The sequence below is a fragment of the Bactrocera neohumeralis genome, unplaced genomic scaffold (assembly GCF_024586455.1).
Source record: "Bactrocera neohumeralis isolate Rockhampton unplaced genomic scaffold, APGP_CSIRO_Bneo_wtdbg2-racon-allhic-juicebox.fasta_v2 cluster09, whole genome shotgun sequence".
NCBI classification, from domain to species: domain Eukaryota; kingdom Metazoa; phylum Arthropoda; class Insecta; order Diptera; family Tephritidae; genus Bactrocera; species Bactrocera neohumeralis.
The window spans coordinates 9,200,388-9,218,813 of record NW_026089622.1 but is presented as its reverse complement, the minus strand read 5'-3'; the positions used below and the strand labels follow the sequence as shown (position 1 = coordinate 9,218,813).

General features: G+C 38.0%; 1 protein-coding gene across 1 annotated transcript in view; it reads left to right on the top strand.

Moving 5' to 3' along the window:
- LOC126764595 (coiled-coil domain-containing protein lobo-like) overlaps positions 1-18,426 on the top strand; it is a 380,690-nt gene that overhangs the window by 80,687 nt on the left and 281,577 nt on the right. The gene's annotated exons all lie outside the window — the stretch shown is intronic.

Below are 18,426 nucleotides of genomic sequence, written 5' to 3'. Positions count from 1 at the left end.
AATTCTTGATGACTCATGCCCAGCTCTTGACCGACGCTACGGCTGCTACTAAGCCGGTCTCTTTCGACCATTTCACCGATTTTATCGCAATTTTCGACGACAGGCCTTCCGGAGCGTGGCGCATCTTCGACCACCTCTACGCCAGAACGAAAACGTTGAAACCATCGTTGTGCGGTGGAAATGGAAACTGTATCGGGTCCATAAACTGCACAAATTTTATTGGCGGCTTGAAATGCATTTTTGCCTTTATCGTAGTAGTACTGTAAAATATGAAGTATTTTCTCTTTATTTTGCTCCATGTTTGCGACGCTATAACTCACGAACGACTTAAAAGAAACGACAATCAATCAAACACGCGTTAGCGCGTGAAATGTGCTTTCCAAAAAGGTATAGCATGACCCGATGCGACGAATAAAACTAGAACTACGCGCTTTCAGCGCCAACTAGCGAAAATACCGCAAGACTTTTTGACAACCTATATAAATATGTAGAACAGTAGCTCTGATATACATATGTATGTGGAGAACCGAAAGCATGTAAGGTGTACGCAAATATGCCAATATATAAATACAAGAACTTTATAAAAAGTTTACATCAGTTAAATAATGTTATTAGATGTAATTATAAAGCGATAGAGCCTATTTTATATGCCAAATTGCCAAAACTTTATGATAATATAGCTAATGAGCAATACATTTAACGAAAAGCTAAAATCATTGCAATATGTAAATCACGAAAGGAAAACAAATAAACACATATCAAGTCCAAAGTATTCTAAAATTTTACAAAATAAGATATATCTAATAACGTATCAACTGCTAAGGGCAAAAAAAAGACTATGTTCATAATTTTAAACTCTTAATTTATTATTGAAAGTCTATTTCGTACTCGCAAAACTCCCGAAAAATCAATGCAGTATGCGATAGTGCATTATAATGGTGCAAAACAAAGAGTTGTCGGCCTACAATTCCGGCATCTTTTTACGAATAGCTTCGCGCAAACGACGCATTATACTCAAATAGCATTCCTTGTTCTCAGTTTGGCCTGTCGGAGGGAATTCAGACCACACCTCGATGATCGAAGAAAACAATCAACATAACCTTGATTTTTGGCCTGCTTTGATGGCTTTTTCGGTTCAGCTCACCTTTGCAACGATATTCCCATACTCAACGCCAGTAATAATACGTTTCATGACATCCTGATGGTCGGAAAGTATTGTTTCACAGACGTTAATGTGACGCTGTTTATTGAAAACATTTAGTGATTTTGGAACCAACCGTTCTTTCGTTTTTCCTATGCTACATAATCTTTCAAAATTTTCTTTACTGATCCTTCCGATATTCCCACGATGCAAGTAAAACCTCTGACTAATAATGCTCGATCACATGCGCCAATTTCTTAATTTTATTGACATGTTGATTTGATTCCGCGAAATTTCACTCATCGTAATAATCGTCTAATGCACTTTATGTAGTTCAGAAAAACAAGCGTTTACCAAACACTAATAATTATTTCGATGTGACATTTGGCACAGATGTCTTACTATCTGTTGCTCACAGTGTATATAATTGAATTTAGAGAGAATTCTTTCCTGACAATGGCACTTCCTTTAGCCCCCATATCTAGTAAAATAATCGACTTTTCGTTTGCTGAGAATCGATTCTTAATCGACTTCGACTACTGAAGATCGATTAATATTAAGAGCTCATCTTTTGAGTGACTTTCTTTTTCACATTTTCGAAAGTTCTTAACCTGTTCTTCAGTTGAAAAAAAGGTTGACTCAGAATGACACACCCTAATGTACATATATGTATGTAAATTATCATTTCAGGCGTATCTTTGCGTCCGTCAGTCCGTTTTGCGGTGCAAGCTGAAACTTGAGTAAAAATACATGTATGTTCTTTAGCAAAAATGAAGGATATGTAGATGAGTGTAATGAGACTACTACTTATTGGTTGCAACTTAAAGTTACGAAAAAGCATATGCCCTCATCAAAATTCCACCTCTATCAAATATCTGTTTTTGGAATCTGATAATTGTCATAGCCAATGCGGTGATGAATTAAATGCCATTGCAGTCCCTAATTACATTAAGTGCCTGCGTGGAATCAAAATACGTTTTCCGTGAGCAACTCCAGTGAGCACATCACAATCTATTGTGTTATTATGTATTGTTTTAACTCGCATTCTCCTCCCATTCACTAACGCTTGTTTCGTATTTAAATTTCGAATTTTACAAAACTATTTCATTAGCTTTGAGCTCCAACTTATACGGTGGCAAAACACTTGCAATCGAAATACATCGAAGATGTTTTTATTAATTCGAATTATGGTGGTTTGTGTGAATGTTTTCCCACAACCTGCATGGACTGTAAAACAAAGCACATTTCATCCTGTTATCCTCATAATGTTACATGAGTTAACAAAATATCCTCGATTTCTAATAATGCTCTATTCAAAGAAACATCTACTCTAAAACCATCTCTAACGAAATCTTCGTATAAATTGTCTCTAAATACCACCCTAAGTGCTACAGCGTTTGCTGGAATGTTTAAGGCATCGTCGCAACAAATTACGCGTTTGTTTTGCTGAATTAAATGTCTTAGCTTCATTTTGACTAACTGTCCACTCATTATCGTTGGACGCAATTCGCCTAGCATGGTGAATAGATCGATTACAGATTTTTTATGATCAATCAAAACATTATTTTCTCTTTGTGGCAAAAGAATGTTCAGACCAATTATGGACTGAAGCTGAAAATGCTTTGGAAATTCATATGTATATCCGCCCCATAGCCTCAGTTGATTGCACATATCGACCATGTAAAAATATTTAATTTCAAGCGATGGCTTGCCGAACAATTGACACTGCATCTAAGTAATTTCGATACATGTTTCACGGAGACATAGTGATGGATGAAGGCAAAATCACTGTAGGACCTAAGCTTTCATCTCCTACTTGATTCGTTTGCAAATAATCAGTAATATTGTTATACACATCTGCCCTCAAATTCACGTGATTCTGTCTTATAAAATGTTGACGACATCATTATATTCTCACATAAACTGCAAAATTAGTTTTTGGGATTTTTGAAAAGTGCTAAATTGATCCCTTATTGCAAAACTAAATCATGCAAATTGTAACATGGTAACTTTATTTCGAATACGTCTACCATTAGAATTTTGTTGCACAATATGCGATATATGTATTAACATGGCAACCAAATTCCCCATTCGGGAAGAGAAAAGGATACGCCAATGGATCTAAAGCGGAGTCTAATACTGATATAGTCTTAACCACACTATTTGTTTTTGAAAAATAAATCATATCTCTCCCAATTCGTGGTTCACCATCTACAGTTTGTTAATATAACCGCAACATCACTTCGAGTTGCATCACTATACTACATTTGTATGTCTGTTTCATGATTCACGGCCATTGGCATCCAAATCTCTTTTAGTGCATTGCATACTCTCGCACAATGTTTCTTCATTGGACGATTACTTCAATAGAAATTTGTCTCATTAAAAAAAGAATCGCAAGTTTTATTTGAGTGCTCTCGCATTGCCATATTGAACAGTCCAGCTGGAAAAAATTGGGGTACGAAATTCTGCCCTGTGATAAAATCTGTCACGATTTTTGAAATGATGAATTTCTTTTAAAACTGTGGCAGAAATATTTACTTTCGATCTTACCATAGTAGTATAGGCCGAATTGTGTTAATTGTGAAAAATGGACTTTACCCTTACGACAATACACAGTAAAGGAAAGATGACTACGAGAATGGGCGAAACGATATTTCTTTTTCCATGGTATTCTACCGGCGGTGCGGATAAATGAATACTGAACATCATTCGTAGTAACGTTAATAAAAAACCACATACATAAAACAGTTATAAGTTGATTTAATACCAAGAGCATTTGAGTAATAACGAATGTCTCATTCAATCTCAATATTTGTATATTCTAGCTAGATAGATAAAGAGTTATATACAATATGTCCAAATGATGAGGATGACGAGATGATCGAATTCTGGAACTGTCTTTTCGTCTGTCCGTCTATGTGCACAAAAACTCGAGCAAAAGTTAAGATGTCGTGATAAGAATCTTGGTATTGCATATGGTTGAGCTGACCATTGCACACTCACAAAATGTCATTAAGTGAAAATCTCTAAAGCGATATAAGACACATAAGGCGCTTAATTGCAAGCATGGAAGTAATTTCAATATGAAAAGGACTGCCGAACTACACGCTTTGCCTGAGTACGAGCAATTCTGTTGCCTTCTTTTTTTTGTCCAGTCTCCCACAAACTACGAGTTCCCGCAACAGAATTTCCCTCATTTGTACATGTATTTATTGAATATTTTTCGGTTTCCCTTCCACCGTAATCATTTACTACGGCTGGAAAAACGTCGATGATGAAAATGTATTAACAAACAAACCTAGACCTGACCCCGACAAACGCAGACCGGAATAGTTTTGGGGCTGAAAAACTGCAGCAAACCAAAAATCAATAGAGCAAATGTCGCCAATTTTTCGAGCAGCGCTATTCATGCCAGGGAATAAATCCGCCTAAACATTGGAAGGTAAAAATATTTTTATATTTATATCTTATATAATCGTTTTCTTGTCGTTAGCCGTCAGATTACTAGGAAAAAATTTGGTAATGCGCAAAGAAATATTTATGTGTTCCATCAACTTCGAATGAGTCGGAACGAGCCTTCACCAAAGATGAGGAAATCGTAAATGAAAAACGTACAGCACTGTTTAGCAAAAAATCAATGGGTTAATGATTATATATCAAAGAAGACTTTATACTAATTTAAAGAAGCATCTCTTTATTTTTTTGGTTTATTATTTTAAGATATGAAACCGAAATTTTGAACCTGCTTTAGTAAAGTGCATTTAAGCACAAACAATGAATTTCAATGAATTTGTTATTTATTTTGCAAATGTTAAAGTTTTTTATGTTTAATGTCATATATTATACTATGCTTATATTAACATATAACATCTAAGTTTTAAAACAGCAATGTTGAAGCTTTCTACGCTTAACGTCATACGAGTACGTCTTATTTGTGTTTAAGTATGTATTATGCTCATATCTATATACTTATGTACATACGAGGATGTATAACAAGTAACAAAGCACAAAGTATAACCGCAAATTGCAAGGATTTACAGTTCCATATCTTAATTTAGTGCGTGGCAGTGGTTCGATTACGCCCATCTACGAACTCATAATTTTTTTTGCCAAGGAATGCACATACCAAGTTTCATCAATATATCTTTATTTTTTTTTTAGTTACAGCTTTCACGGTCGGACGAACAGATAGACAGTCTCCCGGATTTTAATTTTTCTTGTCATCCTGATCATTTATATATATATAAACCTATCTCTATCTCTATTAACGGTCGTACGGTGAACAAAACTATAATACAATGAAGCAACTGGTTGCTATCTGCTTGTCAAAAATTATTGCACATGTATTCTAGCTGCAGAAAATTGTGCAGACCGGCTTGCAGAACATCTGCACATTTGTTTGAGGCATAACTCCATATCTAACACTTCGATTAGTTTAAGGTGTACTCTGCAGCAACATGTTGCGGGAGTATAAGAATATTGCGCAAGAATGGGTTGCAGTCGAATTTGGTATCTTATTTACTCAATATACATAACTCACATATGAAGACTGAAAAAACTCTTCCAAATCATCGGAAGTCATTTTATTAAGAACATGAGGTTTATGCCACGATCTAGATAAATTCGGTCATATTCAACATGAATTGCACAATATTTAAAAAAAAAAATATTTTAAAGAAATCTTTTTATATCATGAACATATCACACACACTTCGTTAACTTAATTTTATGAAGCAATTTTATCAGCAAATATACGCTATATATAAATACAACCGGACTTTCGAAAATCTTTCTTTTAGGTATTTGGGGATAGGGAAGTATTGAAATGATATTACCCATTTTTAAAATCACGACAGTTTGTTTCCAAAAACAGAAGAAAACTATTTTTTATATAGGGGTTTCATATAGTCTCATGAAGTTATAAGTTATATATACACTACACCAGCATGTACAATTTTTTTTGGCTCTTGTCATTTACGAGATATATACAAAAAAAAGCGAATTTCGTGGAAAAATCAAGTTTAGCGCCCCGAACTACCCCGCCGGTCTGAGTTTCGACTTTGTCGCAATGGGCACTTTTGTAAAGTGTTCAATTCTGTGGAATATGTGCCTAAAGTTAAAGCGACGCCATAAAATGCCTCTGAGCTATAGAAATTTAAAGATAAAAAATCACGATGGTCGCGTATTTTCAATGGAAAGTTTTTACATGCCTTGGTCCAGTCCCTGATGTTAATATTAAGGGCTCAAATTTTCATTTCATTGAAACTGCAGCTAGTGAAAAATGTAAACTAATAAACAAAATTTTTATTAATTTATGAAGTAAAACAATAAAAAGCTTTTTTTATAATCTCGCAACAAAGTTGCTAAGGGGCGTATTATAGTTTTGTTCACATAACGGTTGTTTGTAAGTCTAAAACTAAAAGAGTCAGATATAGGGTTATATATACCAAAGTTATCAGTGTGACGAGTAGAGTTGAAATCCAGATGTATGTCTGTCCGTCCGTCCGTCTGTCCGTCCGTCTGTCCGTGCAAGTTGTAACTTGAGTAAAAATTGAGATATCATAATGAAACTTGGTACACGAATTTCTTGGCTCCATAAAATGGGCGAAATCGGCCCACTGCCACGCCCACAAAATGGCGAAAACCGAAAACCTATAAAGTGTCATAACTAACATATTAAAGTGAAATTTGGCACAAAGAATCGCATTAGGGAGGGGCATATTTGGACGTAATTTTTTTTTGGAAAAGTGGGCAAGGCCCCGCCCCCTACTAAGTTTTTTGTACATATCTCGGAAACTACTATAGCTATGTCAACCAAACTCTACAGAGTCGTTTTCTTCAGACATTTCCATATACAGTTCAAAAATGGAAGAAATCGGATTATAACCACGCCCACCTCCCATACAAAGGTTATGTTGAATCACTAAAACTGCGTTAACCGACTAACAAAAAACGTCGGAAACACTAAACTTTACGGAAGAAATGGCAGAAGCAAGCTGCACCCAGACTTTTTTTAAAAATTGAAAATGGGCGTGGCGTCGCCCACTTATGGACCAAAACCAATATCTCAGGAACTACTATACCGATTTCAATGAAATTCGGTATATAATATTTTTTTAACACCCTGATGACATGTACGAAATATGGGTGATATCGGTTCATAACCACGCTTTCTTCCAATATAACGCTATTTTGATACATTAGGAAATGAAAATACAATTCAATACTCAGAGTACACAAATTGATCTAATCTAATTAATTTTACAGCAAAATAAAAAAAATATGTAAATGACGGATAGTGAAATCTCGATTATCACTTTATCATGCGAGAGTATAAAATGTTCGGTGACACCCGAACTAATATTCTTTTAAAACTAAATATTACTATATTTTTTATTTCCTAAGATTAGGTCATGAGGTCTTTTTAGTCTGCTATTTCTAGTCTCCCCTAGTTGTCTGGCTTCAGCATTTACATGATTTTGTAACTTTCCGAACCATTGCGTACATATGTACCACGGGGCATGCACAATTTTTCGCGGAACTTTATTTTGAAATCTATGCACCGCTTCGATGTACTTGTATAATGGTTCAGCGCATTCCCATAGCTAAATTCCGTATGGCTAAATGGGTTTCAACGTTTAATTGTAAACTAGGATTTTATTTGATGTTGTTAAGGAGGATTCTTTGCCTATTAACCACTTTATTTTGTTGTATTTTAATATATAGTGGATTACTTAATTACCAATATGTAAGGGGATATACATATGTATGTACACACCACTTTTGTTATTGAAGTTTTTTTGGATAGACTTCAACTCATTCTACAATTTAATTCATTGAAGATGAAATCTTATGTCGAATTTGTCGGCCAGTGTACGAGTTATATAGAGTATATGTATATATTAAATAGCTTACATATATTCCGATCCTTAGGATGACGTTTGACACCTCAAGGTGTTTCCCCTGGCTTTGATTCCTGCAAGTTGCAAGAGTATAAGATGTTCGTTTGCATCCGAACTTAGCCCTTCCTTACTTATTTTATTTTATTTTTGTTTCAACACGACAATAACTTCAAATATTAACACTATGGTGCGAAGCTTTTTTACAGGAAACATTAACCAACACTCTTTAAAATATTATCAAGAAGTTTATTTAAAACAGCTTTACTTTATTAAAATATTTGCTGTAGGTGGCGGAAACTCTTCAAATTTGCAATTTACCTTATTATGGTAAAAACATATAAAACTGACCTTAGTCAATGTAACTTGCGTTATGTTTTTTCTTGTTGCTCAATAAAAACAGATATTCCGTAAGGAGATATACTTACATATACATTTCCATAAACTTATATACAAATGTATATGGTATGTACATACTTGTATGTATGTAGGGGGCCGTAAATGCAGTATATAAAATGTTATCTTCATTGTATTTAGATACTTATACCTATGTACGCCCTTGTTTTTAATATTAAATATGTACATGCATGTCTACGCACAAATTCAAATGTGTACTAATAAATCTCTATATCCAAACTGCAAAAGAGAAAATATGTCAAAAATGTAACACTTTTAGTACTATATATATGTATGTAAAAACCTCTCATAATAATATATAACAATAAAACACAATCAGCAAAAAATGCATTTTATCTCACTACAAAACTTTTCTGGTGTAAAATTTCGAATTTTTTACTTTCAGTGTGATAGATTTAAATAATTGGAACCAAAGCGCTTTTATAACATGCTCTTATAGATCTTTTTTGTTCGAAACTTAATTTCTACAATTTGGTTTTTGGGAGTTTTTCAATAAAAACAGCCGTTTACAACGTTTTCTCAAAAATATATGAAAAACGTGAAAAAGTTAAAAGAAGTATCTAAAATCAAAATTAAGGGCTCACATTTTCCCGGAATTTATTTTTTCAATACAAATAACAAACTTTTCATGTCTCCGCGAAGAAATAAAAAAAGTTAAAAATTAAACATCCTAATATATGTATCTATATATACTAAATATTATTATTATCCATAGCCCGCGGGTACTCTCTGAGTGAGCTTTGAGTATACGTATGTTTCACACAGACTTGTCGGTTGTGGTCATCGTCCAGGCCTGAGTTATGAGCGACTTATAAAGTTTGGCTTTTGTTCGTCGAGAGAGGACTTTACTTTTCAATTGCTTACTTATTCCGAAGTAGCACCTGTTGGCAAGAGCAATCCTGCGTTGGATTTCCAAGCTGACATTGTTGGTGGTGTTAATACTGGTTCCTAAATAGACGAAATTATCTACAATTTCAAAGTTATGACTGTCAACAGTGACGCGAGTGCCAAGTCGCGATTGGGACGACTGTTTGTTTGATGACAGGAGATATTTTGTCTTGCCCTCGTTCACTGCCAGACCCATTTTCTGTGCTTCCTTGTCCAGCCTGGAGAAAGCAGAACTAACGGCGCGGGTGTTGAGGCTGATGATATCAATATCATCGGCAAACACCAGCAGCTGTACACTCTTATAGTAGGTGGTAGCTTCTCTATTTAGTTCTGCAGCTCGAACTATTTTCTCCAGAAGCAGGTTGAAGAAGTCGCCTTATCTGAAACCTCGTTTGGTATCGAACGGCTCGGAGACGTCCTTCCCGATCCTGACGGAGCTTTTCGTGTTGCTCAACGTCAGCTTACACAGCCGTATTAGTTTTGCGGGGATACCAAATTCAGACATCGCGGCATAAAGACAGCTACTTTTCGTGGTGTCGAAAGCAGCTTTGAAATCGACGAAGAGGTGATGTGTGTCGATTCTCCTTTCACGGGTCTTTTCCAAGATAATTATGCTCTGGCATAGGTGACTAGATCACCTTTGGAGGTTCTACAAGAGTATGCTCCGATTTTGAAACCTTCTGTAAGCCGCCGCATTTGTTCGTAGAATTTTCGAGCATTACCCCTGTCGGCCAGTTTATCAAGCTTTTCGTACTCTCCCATTGCGGCCTCTTTCATTTTCTGTCTGCAAATGGGTCTCGCTTCCCTCTTCAATCGTTCGGCTGTCTGTTGTGATTGCAGCTTCTCGACGTCGAGCCTTTCTTGTGCGCTGGGTTTGGGACCCGCCACGTAAAACGCCCACCCCAATGAAAAATTACCAACAGTATCGGATGAGAAACCCCCCCTTTGATGACGACCATGGCAAACGAAATAAGGAATACGATTTGAGGGCATGCACATGAAATGTCCGGTCCCTTAATTGGGAAGGTGCCGCTGCCCAGCTGGTTGATGTCCTCGGTAAAAAAGGCTGACATCACCGCCGTCCAAGAAATGCGATGGACGGGACAAGGACAGAGACGAGTACGTCCTTGTGGCATTTACTACGGTGGCCATATAAAGGAGCGCAAGTTTGGTGTGGGATTCGTGGTGGGAGAGAGACTCCGTCGCCGGGTACCATCATTCACTCCGGTGAATGAACGTCTAGCCACAATCCGCGTCAAAGCGAGGTTCTTCAATATATCGCTGATTTGCACCCACGCCCCGACGGAAGAGAAGGATCACAGTGGCCTTCTATGAGTGCTTGGAGCGCACCTGTGAGAGCTGCCCCCGCCATGATGTCTAAATCGTGCTTGGCGACTTTAACGCTAGGGTGGGCAAAGAAGGTATCTTTGGCACTACGGTCGGTAAATTCAGCCGCCACGAGGAAACATCCCCAAATGGGTTAAGGCTGATCGACTTCGCCGGGGCCCGAAATATAGTTATCTGTAGTACTAGATTCCAGCATAAAAAGATTCATCAAGCTACCTGGCTGTCTCCGGATCGAAAAACTACCAACCAGATCGATCATGTTGTGATAGACGGAAGACACGTCTTCAGTGTTTTAGATGTGCGTGCGCTCCGAGGTCCGAACATCGAGTCGGACCACTATCTTATTGCAGCCAAGATTCGCAATCGCCTCTGTGCAGCAAAACACGCACACCAACAAACACAAGGAAGGTTCGACGTCGAGAAGCTGCAATCACAACAGACAGCAGAACGATTTTCTGCTCGGCTTGCACTCCTGCTCTCTGAGAGCAGTCGTCAACAACTCGGTATAAGGAAAGTGTGGGACGGCATTTCAAACTCCCTACGTACAGCTGCAACCGAAACCATTGGTTTCCGGAAAAACCAAAGAACAAAGAACAGCTGGTACGACGAGGAGTGCCGTGTCGCAGCGGAGAGAAACAGGCTGCCTACCTCACAACGTTACGATCGACCACAACACGTGCGAGATGGGTGGTGGAGAAGGACCTATCTACGCTTGGAATATCAAATTGGCGCCACGTAGCGAAAAGAAGAAACGACTGGCGCGCTGTTGTTAACTCGGCTATAATCGCGTAAGCGGTGTCTACGCCAATTAAGAAGAAGAAGAACCGGCAAACAAATGGTTGTGTACCAATCGGAATTTGCTGTTCTGCGTTGTCAAAGTGGTATGGTTGCGACAAACTGGACATCATTTTCTTTGAAGTACCCCGCCACGAAGTCAAAATCGTGCTTGACGACTTTAAAGCTAGGGCGGGCAAGGAAGGTATCTTTGGCACAACAGTCAAAAAATGCAGCCTCTACGGAGAAACATCCCCAAATGGGTAGAGGCTGATCGACTTCCCCGGGGCCCGAAATATTGTTATCTGTAGTATTAGCATCCACCATAGAAAAACTATCAACCAGATCGTTCATGTTGTGATAGACGGAAGACACGATTTTTTACTCGGCTTGCACCTTTGCTCTCTGAGAGCATTCATCAGCAACTCCGAATAAGCGAACTGTGGGATGGCATTTCAAGCTCCTTACGTACAGCTGCAACCGAAACAATTAGTTTTCGGAAAATGAAAAAGAACAGCTGGTACGATGAGGAGTGCCGTGTCGCAGCGCAGAAAAATCAGACTACCTATATTGCAACTTTGCAGTCGACCACAACACGTGTGGGACGGGATAGATACCGAGAGTTGATTTGGGAAGCGAGACGCATTTGCAGACAGAAAAAAAAATAGTCCGAAATATGTGAGTATGAAGAGCTTGATAAGCTGGCCGACAGGGGTAATGCTCGAAAATTCTACGACAATATGCTGCGACTAACAGAAGGTTTCAAAACCGGAGCATACTATTGTAGCACCCCCAAAGGGTTTCTGGTAACCGATGCTCAGGGCATACTAAAATTATAGAGGAAACATTTCTTTAGCCTGATGAGTGGCAGTAAAAGTATAACGCCAGGAGAAGGCGAACCCGATTCCTCAATCGATGACGCTCTAGCGGACGTTTCACTGCCCGAACATGAAGATGTTTGAGTAGCAATTATCCGCCTGAAGAACAACAAAGCGGCGGGGCCGATGAATTGTCGGCCACGCTATTCAAACACGGTGACGAAGAACTGATAAGGAGCATAATCAGCTTCTTCGTAAAATATGGTCGGACGGTAGCGTGCCTCACGATTGGAATTTAAGTGTGCTCTGCCCAATCCACAAAAAGGGAGACCCAACAATCTGCGCCAACTACCGTGGGATAAGCCGCCTCAACCTCGCGTATAAGGTTCTTTCGAGCGAACTGTGTGAAAGATTAAAGCCCACCATCAACAAACTAATTGGACCTTATCAGTTTGGCTTTAGGCCTGGAAAATCAACAACGTACCAGATCTTCACAATGCGCCAAATCACACTACCTCTTCGTCGATTTCAAAGCTGCTCTTGATGGCACGAAAAGGAGCTGCCTCTGTGCCGCGATGTCCGCATTTGGTATGCCCGCAAAACTAATACGGCTGTGTAAACTGACGTTGAGCAATACCGAAAGCTCCTTCATGGTCGGAAAGGACCTCTCTCTGTCGTTCCCTTTCGTGCGACTTCTTCAATCTACTCTTGGAAAAAATAATTCGAGCTACAGAACTTAATCGAGTAGGTACAATTTTCTATAAGAGTGAACAGCTGCTGTCGTATGCCGATGATATTGATATCATTAGCCTTAACACCCGCGGCGTTAGTTCTGCTTTCCCCAGACTTGATGAGGAAGCGAAGCAAATGGGTCTGTTGGAGAACGAGAGTAAGACGAAATATCTCCAGTCATCAAACAAACAGTCGTCGCATTTGCGACTAGGCACTCACGTCACTGTTGACAGTCATAACTTTAAAGTTGTAGATAGTTTCGTATATTTGGGAAACAGTGTAAACACCACCAACAATGTCAGCCTGGAAATCCAGCGCAGGATAGCTCTTGCCAACAGGTGCTACTTCGGACTGAGTAGGAAATTGAGAAGTAAAGTCCTCTCTCGACGAATAAAAACCAAACTCTATAAGTCACTCATTATTTCCGCCCTGCTATATGGTGCAGAGGCATGGACGATGACGATAACTGATGAGTCACCATTGCGAGTTTTCGAGAGAAAAGTTCTGCGAAAGATTTACGGTCCTTTGCGCGTTGGCCACGGCGCATATCGCATTCGATAGAACGATGAGTTGTATAAGAAATACGACGTCATTGACATAGTTCAGCGAATTAAAAGACGGTGGCTACGCTGGCTAGGTCAAGTAGTCCGAATGGACGAAAATACTCCAACTCTGAAAGTATTCGACGCAATACCCTTCGGTGGAAGCAGAGGAAGAGAAATACCTCCACTCCGTTGGAAAAACTACGTGGAGAAGGACATGACTACGATTGAAATCTCCAATTGGCGCTTACTGGCGCACTGTTGGTAACTTATACTTACACTATAATCGCGTAAGTGGTTTCTACGCCAGTAAAGAAGAAGAAGAATCGAAGTGACACTTTTTTGAGCGGTTGTCAAATTGTGTGGGATCCAATGTGAACAACTTTTTTTATTGTCAAATGTTTCTGATATATAGAATGTATGTTGGTCCACTAATGCCCACAGTTGTCTCAATCTCACGACACATCACTTGACGATATTACTATACGAGTAACAGTTTCCGCACTGCATCAATAATTTCCGGAACAACAACTGATTTTGAATGACCCTCTCGACATTCCCCTTGGATTGATCTACGGCCTCTATTGAATTCACCATACCATCGATAAACACTTTAACCAACTTGCTATTACGTAGATGATCCAAATTATCCGTTTAGGCACTTATGGTCGCCAAAGGGAGGCACGTTTGCACTGAAACCGGTTTTTAGGGATTGGTTGCAATTAACTTGCAATGTGATTCAAGTTACCCGTTTATACACTAATAACTGCCAAAGTGTGACACGTTTGCAATGAAAAGCGGTTTTTGAGCGACTGCCACGGCCTTGGTATGACTATCTAGTCGACTTATGCTTTCGATTAACTTGCTTTTCTCTGGCACTGCAAAGTGATTTTGGGGCGATTTCCACGCCCCTAGTAGGACTATCTAGGCAATTTATGTCTATAATTTAGTTGATTCTCTGTAAAGACTCGAATTAGATATGGAGCTGCATCGTCAAAAATTGAATTAAGCTCATCTGTGCCCTTGATGAGTTAATCCACCTCGAAAGTTTTTTTTTGGTAGAAAGAATGTTTTAAGTTACTGTAAACAACAAAAATGGCGATGGCAAGTCAAAACTGCTCGAATAAACCTAACACTTTAATTTACAACAATATTACATTACCAAAAGAGATGTCAGTATTGTTTGAAACATATGTACATTTTTTGTTTTTTCATTTAGTTCGTTTTGTCGTTTTCGTTTCCGAACTTTGATCGATTGTAACATCTATCATATAAGTCTGACAGCAAATACTCCATTGAAATCAAAGAAAAGTTTATTATACATATGTCCATGTCGCCATCATAGTGGCCATCAAAACCCAGAATATCCAAATCTAATCAGATAAACTAAAATCTGAAGTAGTACAAATGTTTCAAAGTTATAATTATGCAAATTATCTTCGGTCATTAACCAATGAAAGAAATTCCAATTGCACTCTGGAAAAGTTGTAAATATTAAAATCAAGTTTGTACTCTAAAAAGCAGGTTGCTTTCGAAAGATTTGTCGAATTAAACAGTACGTATAATGACAAAATAAAATTATGTTTATCAGACCACTACTTCCATGTTAATTAAACAAGGCGACGAAAGTTTTGTTCACCTAACGGTTGTACGTTTCACCTAAAACTAAGCGTGATAGATATGGGCTTATGTATGTATATATAAATGATGAGGATGACGAGATAATTTGAAATCCAGGTGACTGTCTGTCTGTTCGTCTGCGTAAGCTGTAACTTTAGTAAAAATTGAGATATCGTGATGAAACTTGGCACGCGGGTAACCGAAAACTTCTAAAGAGCCATAACTAACTTATGTGTAACTAACTAATACATAATATAACTAAGGACTAAAGTAAGATATAAAATTCCACTTTGACATAGGGGATTGCAGTGGAGAGAGGCAAACATTTACTGAAAAAGTAGTCGTGACTCCGCCCGAACAAAGAGCCAACATTGAATTTTGTTTTAAAATTGACAAAACTTTTACCGAAACGTTCCAGTTGATGAAACAAGTTTATAGCGATGATTGTCGTGAGGACATACATAAATGACGAACAACGTGTAGGCCAATAAAAATCCGTGCACCGTAAATTCCATCCAAACTGTGTTGTTCATCAAAAATCAGCTGAAATCATCATTAAAATTCATGGAAATGTTAATGCAGTATTCTACCTTGGAGTTATGACCAACAATCACATTTTAACCATTAACCACTCCCCGTATTCACCTAATATGGCATTTGCCTATGAAAAGAAAGCGTTATGCAGACGTAGAGACCATTCAAAAGGCTTGCACCGGCATACTGGCGGCCATACCGGCCAACGAGCTAAAACACTCGTTGGACATGCTTTTGAACCGTGCAAAAAGTTGTATTGAAGCAGAAGGAGACTATTTTGAATAAAATAAATTGGGTTTGCCGAAAAAACCATTTGTTCTGTTTTTTTTTAAGTCGTGTTTACTTTGGAACGCACCTTGTACATACAACGATTTTCGTTTTTCTAACAAACCTAATGTGTCAATGTATGAGTTATATAAGTTAAGTTTTGCTTTATTGAGTTAAGAACTGTAACTGAACATAGTATCTTAAAAATACCCAGAGTTTAGTAGATGTTGAATGGTCAGCAGAATTTACAATATATTGAAGTGGATTGTTATTTATTTTCATTATTATTTATTGATCAGCAATAATGTCGATCGATTCTGGGAGTTGCAGCGAATATTTGTTTTAACAAATTTCTGTGTGTTGTTGAACTTTAACAACGACATTGCTGCAATGAATGTTGTTATGTTGAAATAAATATTTGTTGTATTAACTTATATAGTAACACCCCTATTCTCTGCACTTGAGAAATTAAACATACAAGGTCTGTCGCAAAAGAAACAGAACTTTTTAAATATATCTGTTTCTGGTGACGCCACCTATTGGTGGGTATATGAAATAAAAAGTTTGATCTCTTGTTGACATTTCGTAAAAATTTTAAGACAATTGGATAACTACAATCGATGTTATCGATCAAAAAGTGGAAGCAGCTTTTGGTCATCGGTCGTAAAATGCAAAGAGCAAATATTAAATTTTGTTTTAAACTTAGGAAAACGTTTACTGAAACATTTCAAATGATGAAAAAATTTATGGTGATCAGTGCCTATCCCGTAGTAATGTGCGTGAGTGGTTTAAGCGATTCCAAGAAGGTCGTGAGGACCTCTGTGACGATCAGAAGTCGGTCGTCTTCAGAAGTCAAAAATAAAGACAATGCTGATTTGTTTTTACGATTATGTCCCTTGTTAGTAATTTTTGCCACCGAAACTAAATTTGTGCGCAGTTCCGGAACCAACAACGTATTTTGTAACTCAACTACTCGCTGGCCATCTGCGCCTGTCACTGACAAATTTAACACACCTTCACCTCGTACATCTGCACACGTCTGTTGACTTGTCAAATTCAACTTAACTTTGGATGATTTTTCCACGGTCTTAAACATGCACTCGTCACTACACAAATGAGCAGTACACCCACTATCCAATACCCAAGCTCGTCTTCCACGCATATCCCCAAGAAATTTTTCTTCTATTGCAGAATGATATGCTGCATACGTTTCATCAACACAATATGCCAAATGTTTGGAATTATTGGAATCTTTTCAGTGAACACCATTATTACTCCCAACAGAACAAGAGCTCGCCTTGTGCCCTAATGCGCCGCACTTAAAGCATCGGAATTATCTTTTATTCTTTATGAACTTTTTCCTACTCAGCTTATCTTGCACATGTGATTTCGCGGCCATAGCCATTGCTGTATTACCAGCCGATTGTTTACGTGCTCCGCTCTCCTCTATTATTTTTATTTTCAGTACCTCAGCTGATGGAAGCGCATCGCGTGATTCTATTGCGCACCGAAAGTTTTCATAAGTAGACGGTAAACTATACAATAGCATGATACATAACAGATCACCGTTTATCTGTACATTCATGCTCTCCAACTTATCTACCGCATCGAAAAATTTCGCCATGTGCTTTTTCACGTCATCGCTTTCATCTAACTTTTGCAACATCAACTGCTTCAATAATGTTGCTTTACGTGCCGGTCCTTTTGACGCATAAATCGATTCTAGTTTCAGCCAAACTTCCCGCGAAGTCTCACAACCCCTGACTTGCTTTAGTTCGGATGACTGAATTGACAAAACCAAATCTGGTTTAGCTTTCTTGTCAGCTTTCAACCAAGCGCTTCTTGCTGTAGTGTCAGTCTCTCCCGGCATCAAATTAGAACCATTTACGTACTCCCACAAATCATTTTTAGTCAGCAATGCTTCCACTTGCATGCTCCAAGTGTCGAAATTGTCCTTGGAAAGCAACTCGATCCGAGAAGATGTTGACGAAGAAATCGTAGCCATTACTTCAGCCGTATCAAAGCATCTGCTAGCTTTACTGATTTCAATTTCTGGCAAAAACGCTTCTGAATTCTCAATATCACTCATTAGTCTTACATACTCTCAAAATTTAAACAAATTTGCGATCCTGGGCCCATAACCTGATAGGATTGCAGAGATAATTAAGTATAAATTTAGAGACAAACTAAAAGTTGATGTTCACTCCACGAGGTTTTAAAGAAGAAATAAAGAACAAAGTAATAACTAATACTTATACATGTAAATATCAGAATGACAGTATGTAAACAATGTAATGACGTAAATAATGTAATGACATGCATAGTGTTAGGTAAACGACTATCTTCAACAATTGTAATACAAATAATATTGTATTAATTTAAGCTAATTTATTATTCTAAAAAATTTGGAATAAAAAGCGCCATAAGAGCAACTGACTGCACGC